Source organism: Diplotaxodon limnothrissa, linkage group LG15 (genome assembly GCF_057381915.1).
Source record: "Diplotaxodon limnothrissa isolate DT_005_m linkage group LG15, D_limnothrissa_male_GT1.1, whole genome shotgun sequence".
NCBI classification, from domain to species: domain Eukaryota; kingdom Metazoa; phylum Chordata; class Actinopteri; order Cichliformes; family Cichlidae; genus Diplotaxodon; species Diplotaxodon limnothrissa.
This window is the reverse complement of record NC_140610.1, coordinates 12,045,111-12,059,385: the sequence shown is the minus strand read 5'-3', so window position 1 is coordinate 12,059,385 and position 14,275 is coordinate 12,045,111. Positions and strand designations below refer to the sequence as shown.

The following is a 14,275-nucleotide window of genomic DNA, read 5'->3' as shown; positions in this document are numbered from 1 at the left end:
CTTCTTCACTGTTTTGTTTGTGTGTACTGACCACGTAAGATCCTCAGCCAGGTGTACGCCAAGGAACCGGAAGCTGCTCACTCTCTCCACAGCAGCGCCGTTGATGGTGATGGGGGTGTGTACTTCTCTGCACCTCCGGAAGTCCACTATCAACTCCTTTGTCTTTGCGACGTTGAGGGTGAGATGGTTGTCTTGACACCAGTGGGTCAGGGCGCTGACCTCCTCCCTGTAAGCCGTCTCATCACCGTTGGTGATAAGACCCACCACTGTAGTGTCGTCCGCAAACTTCACAATGATGTTGGAGCTGTTAGTGGCTGTGCAGTCGTAGGTGTAGAGTGAGTACAGGAGAGGGCTCAGTACACACCCCTGTGGAGCACCAGTGTTCAGTGTGATGGGGGATGAGGTGATGCTGCCCAGTCTGACCACCTGGCGTCTGTCAGACAGGAAGCTAAGGATCCAGCTGCAGAGGGAGCTGCTCAGTCCTAGATCCTGCAGTTTCCTGTCCAGCTTCGAGGGAACGATGGTATTTAGGCTGTTTTGGTCAGCTAGCAGTGTGAATTAAATCTTAAATTGAAACTTAAATTGAAACTTTATTGATTTTTTAAATTTTATACAAATATAGTTGATCTTATTGACATTGATAAAGGTGCCCAGAAATCATCATGATACCAGTGAACCTCTCTATTATATTAGTTGCTATACCAAATGTGGTGGACCAACCTTGGAAATACATTTTGTTTCCTTAGAAAATGCCTTGAATGACTAATCAGAAATGAAGTAAATAACAAATGGTTAAAAAGAATGCACCACCGGAAGACCCGGAAACAAAACCAGCACATCCCCGGCACTACCGAGGCAGCATGGACACCCAGAGAGAGAGAGAGTGGGTTGCCTTTCTGAGATCACAACAGCAGTCTCCTTAAGCGGTGTCCTAGCTGAAACAGGGCGAGAAGCAGGGGACGCTTGGTCAGATTGCCAGGGCTAACACAGACATAGACAATCGTACTCACGTTCACACCTAGATCCAAACTACAATCACCATTTCACCTCCTTTGCATGTCTTTGTCTTTGTGGGGAGGGAGCCAGGTCTTTGCTGAATAGTACCGCAGAGAAGTGAAGAATTCAGCTTTTTGCTCAACGATACTTCAGCAGGGCAGGTGGCTGCTCACATCGGAAACCTTAAACCTTTGTCCTCAAGTTGAAGGACACCTTCATTACCGGCTGTGGCACCCTGCTGCCTCAGTGTATGCGTGCATGCGTGCAAGTTCACCGGTAGACTCCGGTTAAGTGCTGCGAATACTTGGCCTTCTGTCTCGCATTAATCAAAGAGCAAAGGACAGCACTCAGATTAATATTTTATATGCTGCGTGACACTTGGCAAGATGCCCTTCTCCGCTGTGCTACGGGCAAACTGACAACCATACAGTGTACCAACGATGCCTAATTAGTCCTAAACCAGACACAACAGAATTATTGCCAGCAGGGAGTGTGGTACGAATACCTCGATTCATCAGCCCGAGTAAATCTATGGATTCCATTCTCGTCATTTCAGTCATCAAACCGATGATGATAACATCATTTCTTCTTCATATTTTTCTTTTTAATGATCAATTCTTTACATATATAATTGCTGAGGTGTGCATGTATATGTGTATATATTATCAATCAGATACTGCTGCGTGTCTAGCAATACAGTGATTTTTGCTTTACTTGCAGCTCACAGGTCCATGACCTTGAGAGCACAATCTGGCTCTGCATCGGTTGGCACACAGAAACACATTAGTGGCCAATCTTTACTAATCTCCCATGATCCTACCTTTGAAAGATTTTCTTGATATCAGTGCTGGGGGGAGTGCATGCCTCAACCGCAGCATGTAACAGACCTTTATTTGAAGCAGGATGATATCAGAGGCATCATTTGCCCTGTAAGGTTATTGCAGGGGCGTGCTGTGTTTGGTGCAGTTGCAGTGATTTTTTCCCACAGTCCAAAAATGTGGTTGTTACACAAAAATCTAAATTAACTGTAGTTGTGGATGTGAGACTCTCACTGCGACAAGCTGTCTTGCCTCTCACCTTAACTCTCGAGTACTAAGCTCTCCAGTGTCTCCTAGCTATCTGTGATTAGTTGAAAACTAAGCACCATCTTTGAACACATTAGTTTTGAAACGTCCAAGGAACTTCACATACCATAGCTCGAAAAGCAGCTAAGAAAAAACATTGGGTGGAAGTAAGAAACGTAAGCATTTTTTTAAAAATTTCAGTGGACAGAAATACTGTATTTTGTAAAAGGGCTTGCATTATATATTATATTTCTTCCTTAGCTTATCTGTATTTGTTCGTGACAACCACCCACACCCAAACCTGGCTTGAAATTAGTGGCTAGTTTTTATTCGAGTTAATACAGCAGAAAACAGCACACTTTCCCCTCCACGCAGTCCCGTTCAGAGCAGAATAAACGAGGTCTCCAGGTGCATTTTATTGCTGTTGAAACTTGTATCCCGATGTTGCCACGTGAATGTGTTTAAGGTTAATTTGGCATTGATTTAAATTCTAATAAAACATTTTCTTCCCAACTACTCTGAAAGGATAATACATGAGGCTATCTAAATGCATATACTGGCTCCTTTTCGCCACATCCATTATTCATAGACAGCAGGAAAAACCAGTCACCGAGTTAGTCCTGCAGATGTTTGTGTCTTCCTCCTCTTCTCCCTTTCCCTCTCTTTCTCCTTCCTTTCTATCTTTATACGTTCCAGCCATGTTTTTTCCTTCAATAATTCTCCCCGGTGCCTTTCTCAATCTCCACTCGAGGTTTTGTCTTTAAAAGCCACTTTTATTTCCCCGCTGTCTTTTTTCCCCAGTCTTCAATCTCTCAGTTGTGTGACAGAGAGAAAATTATTACACGTGTATCTTATTCACACACTTTAAGCATTTCAACTGGATCTGCCTTTTAGATGCCTCCTCACTCTCTTCATTCACTATATTCAATAACAGTCGTGTTTTATTGTGAAACCTTATGTTTACTGGGTAAAATTGCCCAGATGTTAAGGAGATTTTTTATTCTTCCTCTCCACAGCCCTTCCTGAATTCAATACCCAATTGGGTGGCCTATCTGATATGAGCTTATGAATTGAACACAGTTTTCATATTGATAATGCTCATTTTGTGCAATTCATTGACCACGGTATACCAAATGTGTGGCAGAAGAAATAGAAATAAGCTCTGTGTGCAAAGGAATTGCAAGTATCCCTTTGGCGATAAGGGGGTTGTGTGATTCATTTTTAATTTTTATCAAATATTTCTCTTGTCACATATGAAATAAGAAGGGCATCTGAAGAGCACAATCCTCTGCCAAAGCCAATGATCTCTCTTAAATATTTTACAGAACGTGAACCAGAACTGAACAAGAATCTAAAAGGTTCTTTTTGCAGGAACCTCTTTATTCTGCACAGCAATCTGGCTGCATTTCTTTAGGTCTAAACAAAAATAATACATTTTTAATTATTACAATTTTTATTTTAAAAATACAAATCTTTTCAGTCTCAGCACCTTTTTGAGTGAACATGTATTTGCATGAAATACTAGCCTTGTGTACCCACTGAATATTTGTAAATGGTTCATTTAGAGCTAAATGATGTGGAATATGCAAAATGTCCTTTTCTTGGAAATCGAGGCATTACAGTGTGGTTATCGTAAGTTCCAGAATGTCATATAGTAAATAATACATCTCATATTCAATTCAATTCAGTTTTATTTATATAGCGCCAAATCACAACAGCAGTCGCCCCAAGGCGCTTTATATTGCACAGTAGATTGTACAATAATAGATACAGAGGAAAAAAACAACAATCGTATGACCCCTATGAGCAAGCAATTTGGCGACAGTGGGAAGGAAAAACTCCCTTTTAACAGGAAGAAACCTCCGGCAGAACCAGGCTCAGGGAGGGATCTCATAGGAGGCCTGTGAATTCTTGGTGATCTCCATCTGATTTAAATTGTACACTAAACTTAATTTTTCTTGTCCACTGCTTGTTGCTAGCAGTGCGCAATCTGGCCGAAAGATGGGACCATCCTTTGGGCTATAATCACGAATGATCAAGCTCCCCACGTGGTCACATGACATTAGCTGTGAAGGTGCTTGCTTGACGACTTTGATGGTTCTTTCGGGATGTCAGTCCGCCATCCTGTTTTCTGATTACAAACGTCTGTGACCTTAAAAATGCATTTTGATGTTGTTACAACTAATCACACGGTTCATGTTGCGCTGGAAGGGTTATACAATGGTGTTATTTACTTTATGATGCGATTGGATTTCCTGTGAAATCCGATCATATGGAAAATTAGGATAATCTACTATGTGGGATTGTCTGATTGCTATTAAATACACTGAAAATATGACTCTTTCTATTCTGATGTTACTCGCTGGCATTACTATTACATTTTAAACCCCACCGTTATATAGGCAGCACAGACATTGCAGGTGGACGAGTCCTCAGCCCTTCAGTTTCTGGCATATTTGTCCTTAAAGCGAATATTCAGAAACATCTGGTTCTGACAGTTCATGCATGGTAAAACTGCGTTATCCCACTTTGTGTGGCATAACTGAAAACACCAAAAATGTAAATGAATCAAATTAAAAACCAGATCTAGTTAAATGTAATCAATTTAGCACTAAGGGGCTCCAAATCAGAAGGAATCAGTGCCAATATCCACACACACTCCCTGTTGTGTTGAGCTCCATTGCCTGTTGGAGCGTAATCCTTTAACTGGCTTTGCATTGCAATCACAACAGCAGAACTCATGACTTCTGTTAAGCTGCAGGCTGTCAGAGTCATCTAAATGAGACTTTTAGACTTCAAATACCTCGGAGTTCACATCACGCAGGACCTGTCATGGTCCTGTCACATCAACACCGTGGTGAAAAAGGCCCGACAGCGTCTCTACCACCTCAGACGCTTGAGAGACTTCCAACTGCCCTCCAAGGTGCTCAGGAACTTTTACTCGTGCACCATAGAGAGCATCCTGGCGGGAAACATCTTAACCTGGTTCGGGAACAGCACCATGCAGGACAGACGAGCTCTACAGAGGGTTGTGCGGTCAGCTGAGCGCACCATCCGCTCCGAGCTCCCTGACCTGCACTCAATCTACAGCAGGCGGTGCTGGACCAAGGCCAGGAAGATCGTGAAGGACCTCAGCCATCCCAACAACAGACTGTTCTCTCTGTTGAGGTCAGGAAAGCGATTCCGCTCCCTGAAGACCAACACAGAGAGACTGAGGAGGAGCTTCTTCCCGCAGGCGATACGGTCTCTCAATCACACCACCACACAGTACTGACCCACACATATGGTTCTTACACACACACTGGACTTTCTGGACTTTGTTTTTGCACAACACTGGTCACTATATTCTTCATTTCCGGTTAATACTTGTACAGCTGCTGTTATTGTGTATATATTTATTTATATTTAGATTTCTTCATACATTCTTATATAGTTCTATATTGTGTATTGTGTATTTTGTTGTACAGTTATTTTATTTTCAACTTTAATTTATATATTTATCTTTATCTTATTCTTCCCAGTTAAATTTACCCTTCATTCTAATTTGTGTTGTACAGTTATTTCATTTTTAACCTTAATTTATATTTTATTCCTTCCTAGTTAAATTTACCCTTTTTAATTTTTCATATTTATTTCCTATCTTATTCATAGCCTTTCCTTTTTTGTTCTCTTTAGGTCACGAGCAGTTGTCCAAGCATTTCACTACATATCGTACTGTGTATGACTGTGTACGTGACAAATAAAAATTTGAATTTGAATTTGAATTTTTTGGCGGTTGCAGTAGCATACCTAAAAAATCTTTCCTTTCTTTCCAAAATGCTCAGGGAATAGGAAAAGCTGATCTTGTCATACAACTAAATATCCCTGTATTTCTATTCCTGTTCATCCACTTACCTCTTTCTTCTGTCGCACTCTTTTATTTCCCTTCTCCTCTCCTGTCTCTTTCGATCTCACCTCTTCCTCCTTCATTCACATCTCTCGTTTTCTCCCTTTTGCTTTGCATGTTCTTGCAGCAGCAATCGGCCACAACCTGTTCCGCTGACTCAACGTTTATTCTCTCATAGTTTACCCCCTTCGCTCTCTGCTTCCTTTCTGGCCTTGCCGATTCTCCGCTCCCACCCTCCCTTACGCTTTCCCACCTTCAATCTCTACAGCCAGTGGATTAATTTCATTCCTTCTCTTCTTCTTCACTCTCTTTCTCTTGCTTCTCTTGAGTGGATGCACAGTAGCTAACCGCTGACTTGTCTTGGTATAGATGAGACTCTTGGTTATTAACACCCTAATACTGGCCATACTCCAGAGCCCAACAATCCCTATTATCCCTACAGCATTTTTACTGTGAATCATAACTGTGGCTGCATCGCCTACTGGCTCAGACCCAGACTAATATTTCTTAACGGAACAGAGATTCTGGTACAATTGGCCACAAACATTTTTGCCTCTGCATCATTGCATTGCATTCATAAGTCACTCAAGGAGACCAAAGGCTCACATGAGCATAGTAGCATGGTGGCCAGATTAATTCAGTGCAACACACAATACACAAGTCCTAAAAAAAAGAACAAGTCAAGAGTGATCTTTTCTGGAATGCTGGTAATTCTTCTTTGCCCATTGTTTTGCAACTCTTGGTAAATTATGATTTTTCTAAACACAATGGACCTGCCAGTGCACCACTCATTCTGCAGCTTACTGCTCCTAATAAGCTACCTATCTTTAAATTCCTAAAACGGGCCTCTTTTTTTAACCTGGAGGGCGATTACTGCCATGTTGCTGTGCTCTTCAGCAAATAGCCATTGACAGGAATGTCATCTATAGACATAGGGGGTGTTATATATATGCACGTGTGTGTGTGGGAGCTGAGGCAGCGGAAAATACTGTGGCTCAACACAGTTTAATTGTTTGACTACATAATAAATCAAATGTGTCAGGGGGGATTATTTATACAAGGAGCGTGTTAAACAAATAAATCACCAGTTTTCTCAACTCTGCATATTTATTTATTTTTTACATGCATGCTGCTTGCATACGATTTTTGCATTTGTGCTTTTTGTGTTTCGGTATAACTATCTAACTATCAAAACTGTCTGTTTTGCATGCGTGACACTGAAAGTCGGGAAAAAGAGTGATTTCTGGAGCATCTTTGCACTTTCTCTGTCACTGGTGTGTCCTGTGCCTGATTGCCGTGTCAGAGGAAGGCGGAAGGAAAACAAATGAACACAAATAAGTCATTGGGGGCTCTTTGGTACTAAAATATTCTACCTCTAAAGCTCAGTGTGAAGACCTGTGCCCAGAAGCTTGTTGTAGCTTGCAGTGTGCGCTACAGCTGAGATGCTATTAAGTTCTACTGAGCATTGTGCTGCTCCGCAAATAAATAAAATCCAGCCCTGCTCTCTCTACCCATTGCATGTTTTTTTTTTTTTTTAAACCTAAATTAATAAAACCATGTCAACACTATAAAGCAGGCTCCTTGTGAACACACAGAATGTGTTACAGTGCTATAAAGGCACATGAAAATGTGTTAACCCTGAGAGATATACTGTGGACTCTAGAATATACCAAAAGAATTAATTGATTAAGTCATACATTGAAATGCATTTAGTGCCCATTAAATGCAATCATAATCTTTATCAAAAATGCATGAGGATATCTGTAGATGTGCCAAATCAGCATGAAGCAATATGGGTTGACTTAACAAAGGTGTCTGGTAATAGCAGCGCAGGGCTTGTTCATGATGGAGAAAAAGGAGATACAGCTTCCTTTAGCAGCTTTTAAATTGGATGTTAACAACAGTGGGCAGCCAGAGGAAGGGCAAGAGATAAGTGACACGGGACCTAGCAGACTGAGGTGAAGGTCTGCTGCGACGTTATGTACGATCAGTAGGATTTTGCCTTTAAATGAGAGCCGATGATGTGAGGAGAGGCAGCCGAGTCCTTTGTCCGCAGGGCGGGTTTCTCTGCAACATTTTTGTCTGTTTCAGTTTGTTTCTTTGGTTTGCTGTTGCTATGGTATTATTTCCCCTGCATCTATCCTTCTTATTCTTTTATTTCTGTTTGTCTTTCATTTTTTTCCCCCCACTGTTTTCGCTTCGCCTTCACTCTGTTCCTTGCATTTTCTGCCTCCCAACTTCCATCACCTCATCCCTGTCACTGGGTCCAGTGCAGAGCAGTGCTGTGCCCCGTGGCCCCGCCTCTTCTTTGGCAGGGTGATGTACGAGTGGCTAGCTTTGACGTCACTTCAGGCCCAACGTCACAGCAACTCAGTGCTCCCAGGCTTGCTCTTTCTGGTGCTTTCTTTCACTGCCTCTCCCTCATTCCTTTTCCTCTGTATCCTCCATTAATCACCTTTTTTCCCCCCCCCCATCTTTCGCTTTCACTGTATACTCCTCTGATATGGTCACTTTTCTTAATGTTTCACGTTTTGCAAATTCATTTCTTTATCATGCCTTTTCATTATTTTGCATCACTCCGATTCATGTTATAGTCTCTCGCTCTCTCTTTGTCCACCCTCTTTATTCTGTTCTCGTCAGAAGCTGCACCCCCTTGATGTGGCTTGCTATTCCTCTCAAAAACATACCATGCACAGTGAGTTCATGTTTGATGTGAGCAGAAAGGCTAACAAAGATTACTGTCTTGTATGACACACAGGCTCATCCCTGTTCAGTTCCACTTATCAAGATAAGCTGAGCTCCATACCATAGTCTGTTTCCCACAGCCAGTCCTCCTTATGACCGTTTTTCCTTTACCAAATTCCCACTGACTCACCTTTATTTGTCAGAAAAATTGCCTGTGGCTTTGACAAAGATAAATATAAGAAGAGCAATAAAAAAGCGAATTGTCAGTCATCTTTGACTTCGAGAATAGCTCAGGAAACTTTCATTAGGCTTAACAAGACGGGACGCTGACCCACTTTCTGCTTTTGCTCTCTGTCTTCCTGACTTGTCTCGCTGCTATCGCTGCCTGAGGTCCACTTTTAGAGTCGGTGCAGTGGGTGGGACGTAAACTGAGATAGAGCTCGCTCGAGTAAAAATGAATGAGGACCGCTCTTGTCGACAACTGCGACACGGCTCCTACTGAGCCTGTCCCATGTGCATCGAGCTGAGACAGCTTGAAGCATGTTTGTTTAATGAAAAAAATACAACTGACTTGTCCCGGACTTTTTATTTGCCACTGTGTAGCTTTTCTTTTAACAACAGTCCATAAATGGGCAGGGATTGTGGAGATCAGCTGCTGGACTTTTGGGACGGTAACGTTGCTCCCTCGCTGTCTGATACAGGACTCTAGCTGCTCAACAGTCCTGGGCTAGTCCATGTTAATGAACTTCAGCCAGCAGAAGATGCCACTATTTCTAAATCATATTCACATATGGTTTCTTCTTTGGATGATAAATGTTAACCTGCATTTGTGGAAGGCACAGTCATATTCAAAGTCTTCGCAATTTTATGTTGAGGAACATTGTTCAGAAATCGTTTCACAGTTTGTAGATGCAGTTCTTTCCCCCAATTGGTGAACCTGTGCCATCTTCACATCAGCTCAAGCACTTGATGCGTTTTCTATGTTCTATTGCTTTTATTTTCTTTTTACAGTGTTTGCACTTTTTTGGAATCGTGGTTGTACATCAAGCGATACAGAAAAGCATGGTCATTATAGAAACTTTGTCTTTGTCTCTAATTTGTCTTCCTCATTCTTCATCTGCTAAAATATTCGGTCAGTGTTGTTATAACACGTTAAAAGTCAGTGATGTGAAAACAATTCACAGGAATTGAAAGCTGTGTTGTTGTTTTTTTCCCACCCTGCCATGAAATTGCAGCACAAACACACTGCCAGAGGGAATTTGTATTTTTATAGGAAAGTCATTTTGACAAAGCATAAGAAAACATTTACTCGGCCCAGAGGTTTACAAAAACACAAGTAGAAGCTTTCTTTTACTGGATAAAGATTTAATCAGATATTGAGATCAGCAGAAAGGGCATTCAATAATAACCTGTACAAAACATTTTTATATAGCTGCTTTTGTTTAATGAATTGCTTGTTGGCCTGTTTAGTGATTTATTGACTCTTGTTGTTCCTTAATTAATCATTAGTTCTTTGAAATGTCAGCAAATGGTAAAAAGAAAATGTTGATTTTTGTCCTGCAGTTCCTCTATTTGCCTGAAGAGACACAACAACAATATAACACATAAAAAGAGGAAACAGGGCACTTTTGACAGTTTTGGTTACTCTTGATTGGATGCCGAGGGAATTGGTGCATGCCAATTGAGAAACACAGAGCAGAGGTAAACTCAAACTGAACTACACATGAGGAAATTCAGTCTATGACCAGTTTCTTTTGGTCATACCCTCTTGTTGAGGGTATGACCAAAAGTGAGCGACACTCACTGAAACAATTTTTAAAAAGCCAGTGTTTTCAACATATTTTGCGGCAGGATGTTTTCCTGATCACATCCCCAGGCTGTGTGTGTGTGTGCGTGTTTGTGTGTTCGCTTCATGATATCGTACATGTGGGATGGCTGCCTTCCTTCAGAGAGAAAGCAATAAGAGCAGTTTAAAAAGCACAACCTTAAATCCTTTCCTCTCTTTTACAGAGAGGAAGATTTGGTTGCCAGGCAACATTCAGACAGAGTTTTCAATTAAGCCACTTTGACTTAGATGGTCTGCACTGTCTCTGGGTCCAAACCATCTTAACTAACAGCAAGCCGGCCCTTCTGCTTGTTTGCTCGGCAGCTTTCTGCAAAGAGATGAAAGACAAAATGTGTACAAGGGCCACTTTCGCACTAATTATCCAAAAATGGTTCTTTAAACCCCCCCCTCTGAAAAAAACCCAGAGTGATTTCATAAGGTGATGTCATGCAGGCTGATTTAGCTCCACTTTGTGACCTGATGGTTAAGAACAATTGTATTGCCGTTTACTTTGAGTTTTGTTGAAACAAAAAATCCTTGTTATCATTTACAGGCCAATAATATCATTTTCTTTTTTTTATTTTAGAGGTCTGCTAGAATTGTTTTACATGCTTAAATATAAAAAAAACTGAGCGGCACATCTTTTTTTCTCTGTCTGAAATATTCTGTCTTTGCCCTTGTCCTGTCAAGCCTTTTCTAAGCCTAGTCTGCTCTGATCTAATATTTATTAATGCAATTTGCACTTCTGTCTTCCACAATGTCAGTCTTCAGTCTTACTTTTACTACTTTTAACTAACTTCCTTTTTACTTTTCTTGGTTTTTATCACTGTTGTAGATATATAAATTCCTGCACTACTTCATAGTATAAGCCCCTTTTATTTCAACTGTGCTGTTTATTGTAGACTGTACTATTTATTGTATTTTTGAATGTTCTAGATCAGAATCAGACCTAGAAGTAGAGAGACTGCAGTTGCTATGCCATACAACGCAATCGTATTCGTATCGAAATTCTCAAAGTTGAGGCACAATTTCTAAATTATTTTCCCTTTAAAACAAGTTGGACTAAACTCTGTACACACGATCAAAACTAATGGTGACATTAGCTACATTAGCCGTGCAAAGTACTGCCTCAGTTCCAAAAAAAGTTGGGTGATGTGTAATGAAAAAAACACTTATGTAATATGAACACAACATTCATATATTTATAATCATTCTCTCCCCCCTTACTTGCACATTTGGCTTACATTACCCTGTGACAGGTTAGCTAGTAGCGGTATGCTAGAGGAAAGAAGGCACACCACAGGTCAAGTGGAGAGAGCACTGAGACTCTCATCCACTGGGTGTAAAAGGTTTGGTGCATGCTGATGAGCTCTCTGGCCCTCTGTTATATTCATTATTCTCTTTTTTATTTCTTCATTTGTAGCCCCAAACTCAATACTGTCTGAGGAGTTTTGCAGTCACTAAACTTCTTCTTTATGTCCTGTCTGTGGTTTTTAAAAATTTCTCATGAACATTTTTGTAACCACACACAAATGCCATCACAGTGGTAGACATGCACCACATTTCTCCATAAAACCACAAAAGTTTTATGCAATGTGCCATTTCACAGCATTTTACTGTAAAAACATGTAAATGTCAAAATGGACGCTACAGTGCTACAAGCCTGACTGCTCATCACTGCCTTTACTACCTGTTGAAGTTCAGGCTCTAGGTCCTGGGCTGGGGTTGGCACCCAGCTTTAACATCATTTTGGGTTCTTGGCTAGCTTATGGCTTTTTGTGCAGATGCTTACAAAGAGCTAATGTTGTGCTAGCAGTGCAATGTAGTTATTTCTGGCTTGGGGGCAGTTTGTGCCATGTGGTCTTGTCTTTTTGTGCAATAAAAATAAACCCAGTGCACATGTGTCCACTTCTGAAAAGCGGTAGATTGCCCCACTATTTTGTAAAATCAGCCGATTGCAGCACAATTGCACAAAAAGAAGAAAAAGATTGTTTGTTTGAACCTTTGTAACGCAAGTGATAGCATAATTGTAAATGTAATGTAATCACTGTGGCATGGTATGCTGCTACATCACTGAGAAATGTAATGTGATTAAATGGAATGTGTTGCTCCCAACACTGCAAATGATAAACCACATTGTAAACATTGTATCACATTGTATTTCTAAATAAATAGGTTAGCTTACGTGTGTGTAGTCTTCAGTCACTTTGCTACTCCTTAAGAAACAGAGAGCTAGCTGCTGGTATGTCATTTTTTCATATGAAACCAATTTGGCAAACTCAAGAAGAAGAATGCAGTTTTTAAATTACAGATTATGTTGAGTAACAACACCAGGTATAAAAGAAATTCTAGATGTAAAAGTAAAATTATTCAGTACAGATATTGAGGTTACAACTGGATTTGAAATAAAAACCAAACAAAACCCCCTTTCAGCAATTAAAACTCTGTTCTATAACAACCTGTTTTACCAGGTAAATTCCCTGTCAGGTATTTGTTGAGACTTTGCCCCAATATTTTTTCTTTCTGTAGCACCGTCCAAGATAAATATCACAAAGTGCTTTACAACAAAAACATTACTGAAAAAGAGGTGTCACTGGGTCCATAGTAGGACAGTGTGCAAAACCATTCAACATGAGCAACCAAAATAAACGCTGAATTAAATTAGAATATTTAGAAAAACTGTCAAGGGGTCCTAGGGCTTTCATTACCTTAGACATAATCCTGTTCAGGGTAAAACAGGGATTCAAATGAGTGGAAATTCTTCACAGTCCCATACAGATTCAACCAGCTCTTGATGAAAATATCCGGTTATTGAGTTGCTAAAAGCTAAAACTGGCTACCTGCTGCTGCCTAATGAGAGCTCCATGGTTAATGATGCAACAGTTCTCTGTGGATTCTTTGCTATGAGCGAACCTTGTGATTTACACATAATAATAAGATCAATATAAAACATACTGACTCGAGCTGGTTTAGGCATAGCCTTGTCCATGCTATCAGACAACACCTTGTTGTCAACATAGCTACAGATGACTAAATACAAAGGACTAAATGACCAAAAATACGAATAGAGTTCAGATAAATATATACTGTAGTGCGTGTATTTATATATACCTTCCTGTGTATTGAGGCCAAAAGAAGAATAAATGTGGAGGAAACGAAAAGCCTAACATAGCTGGGTGAATGCTAGCTGCGTTAAAGGCTTCGTAGGTGTTATGATCACCTGTAAAATACTTTGATAAGATATACCTATGTTTAGGGCTTATGGCACATGGCGCACTGTGTTGAGTGGGACTTGATTATTGGTGTTTGCATTCAGGTGAGATAAGCTTCTTCTTGTTTGTTGTTGCTGCCGCTACCACTGTTGAACCAACATTTCTCTCTCTGCCTTTGAATCATCCTGCTTCTTGTGTCTATGTAGATTCAAGAGAAATATCGAGCTCTTCAGGAAATTTACTGTAGCTGGCCACATGCCAAAACACACAACCCCCTCCCCTCGCATATTAATGATGAGCGATAGTGTCATCCCCAGAGTGCGGTGTCTTCATGTGCCCCCATATGAAAATTGACACCCCCTGCCTTAGTGCTGATACTCATGGGAAGAATAAAAATAATCAGTAAGCTCACCCACTCACTCTCCTCGAGAAAGGAAACTTGCTATTCTTTGCTAGACTTGTGCTCTTTCCTTCCTTTTCCCCCTTTATTTATTTATTTATTTTAAAGAAAGGAAAAAACTTCCATCGTTGTGTCTATTTTCTCTCTCTGCATCTGTTGTTAGAATTGTCAGTGTACAGTATATCCAAATGTGCCCTTTCTCTTCTT

At 40.6% G+C, this 14,275-nt stretch overlaps 1 protein-coding gene across 2 annotated transcripts in view; it reads left to right on the top strand.

Annotated features, from left to right (window-relative positions):
- Window positions 1-14,275, top strand: part of stxbp5a (syntaxin binding protein 5a (tomosyn)) — a 110,834-nt gene that overhangs the window by 21,671 nt on the left and 74,888 nt on the right. The gene's annotated exons all lie outside the window — the stretch shown is intronic.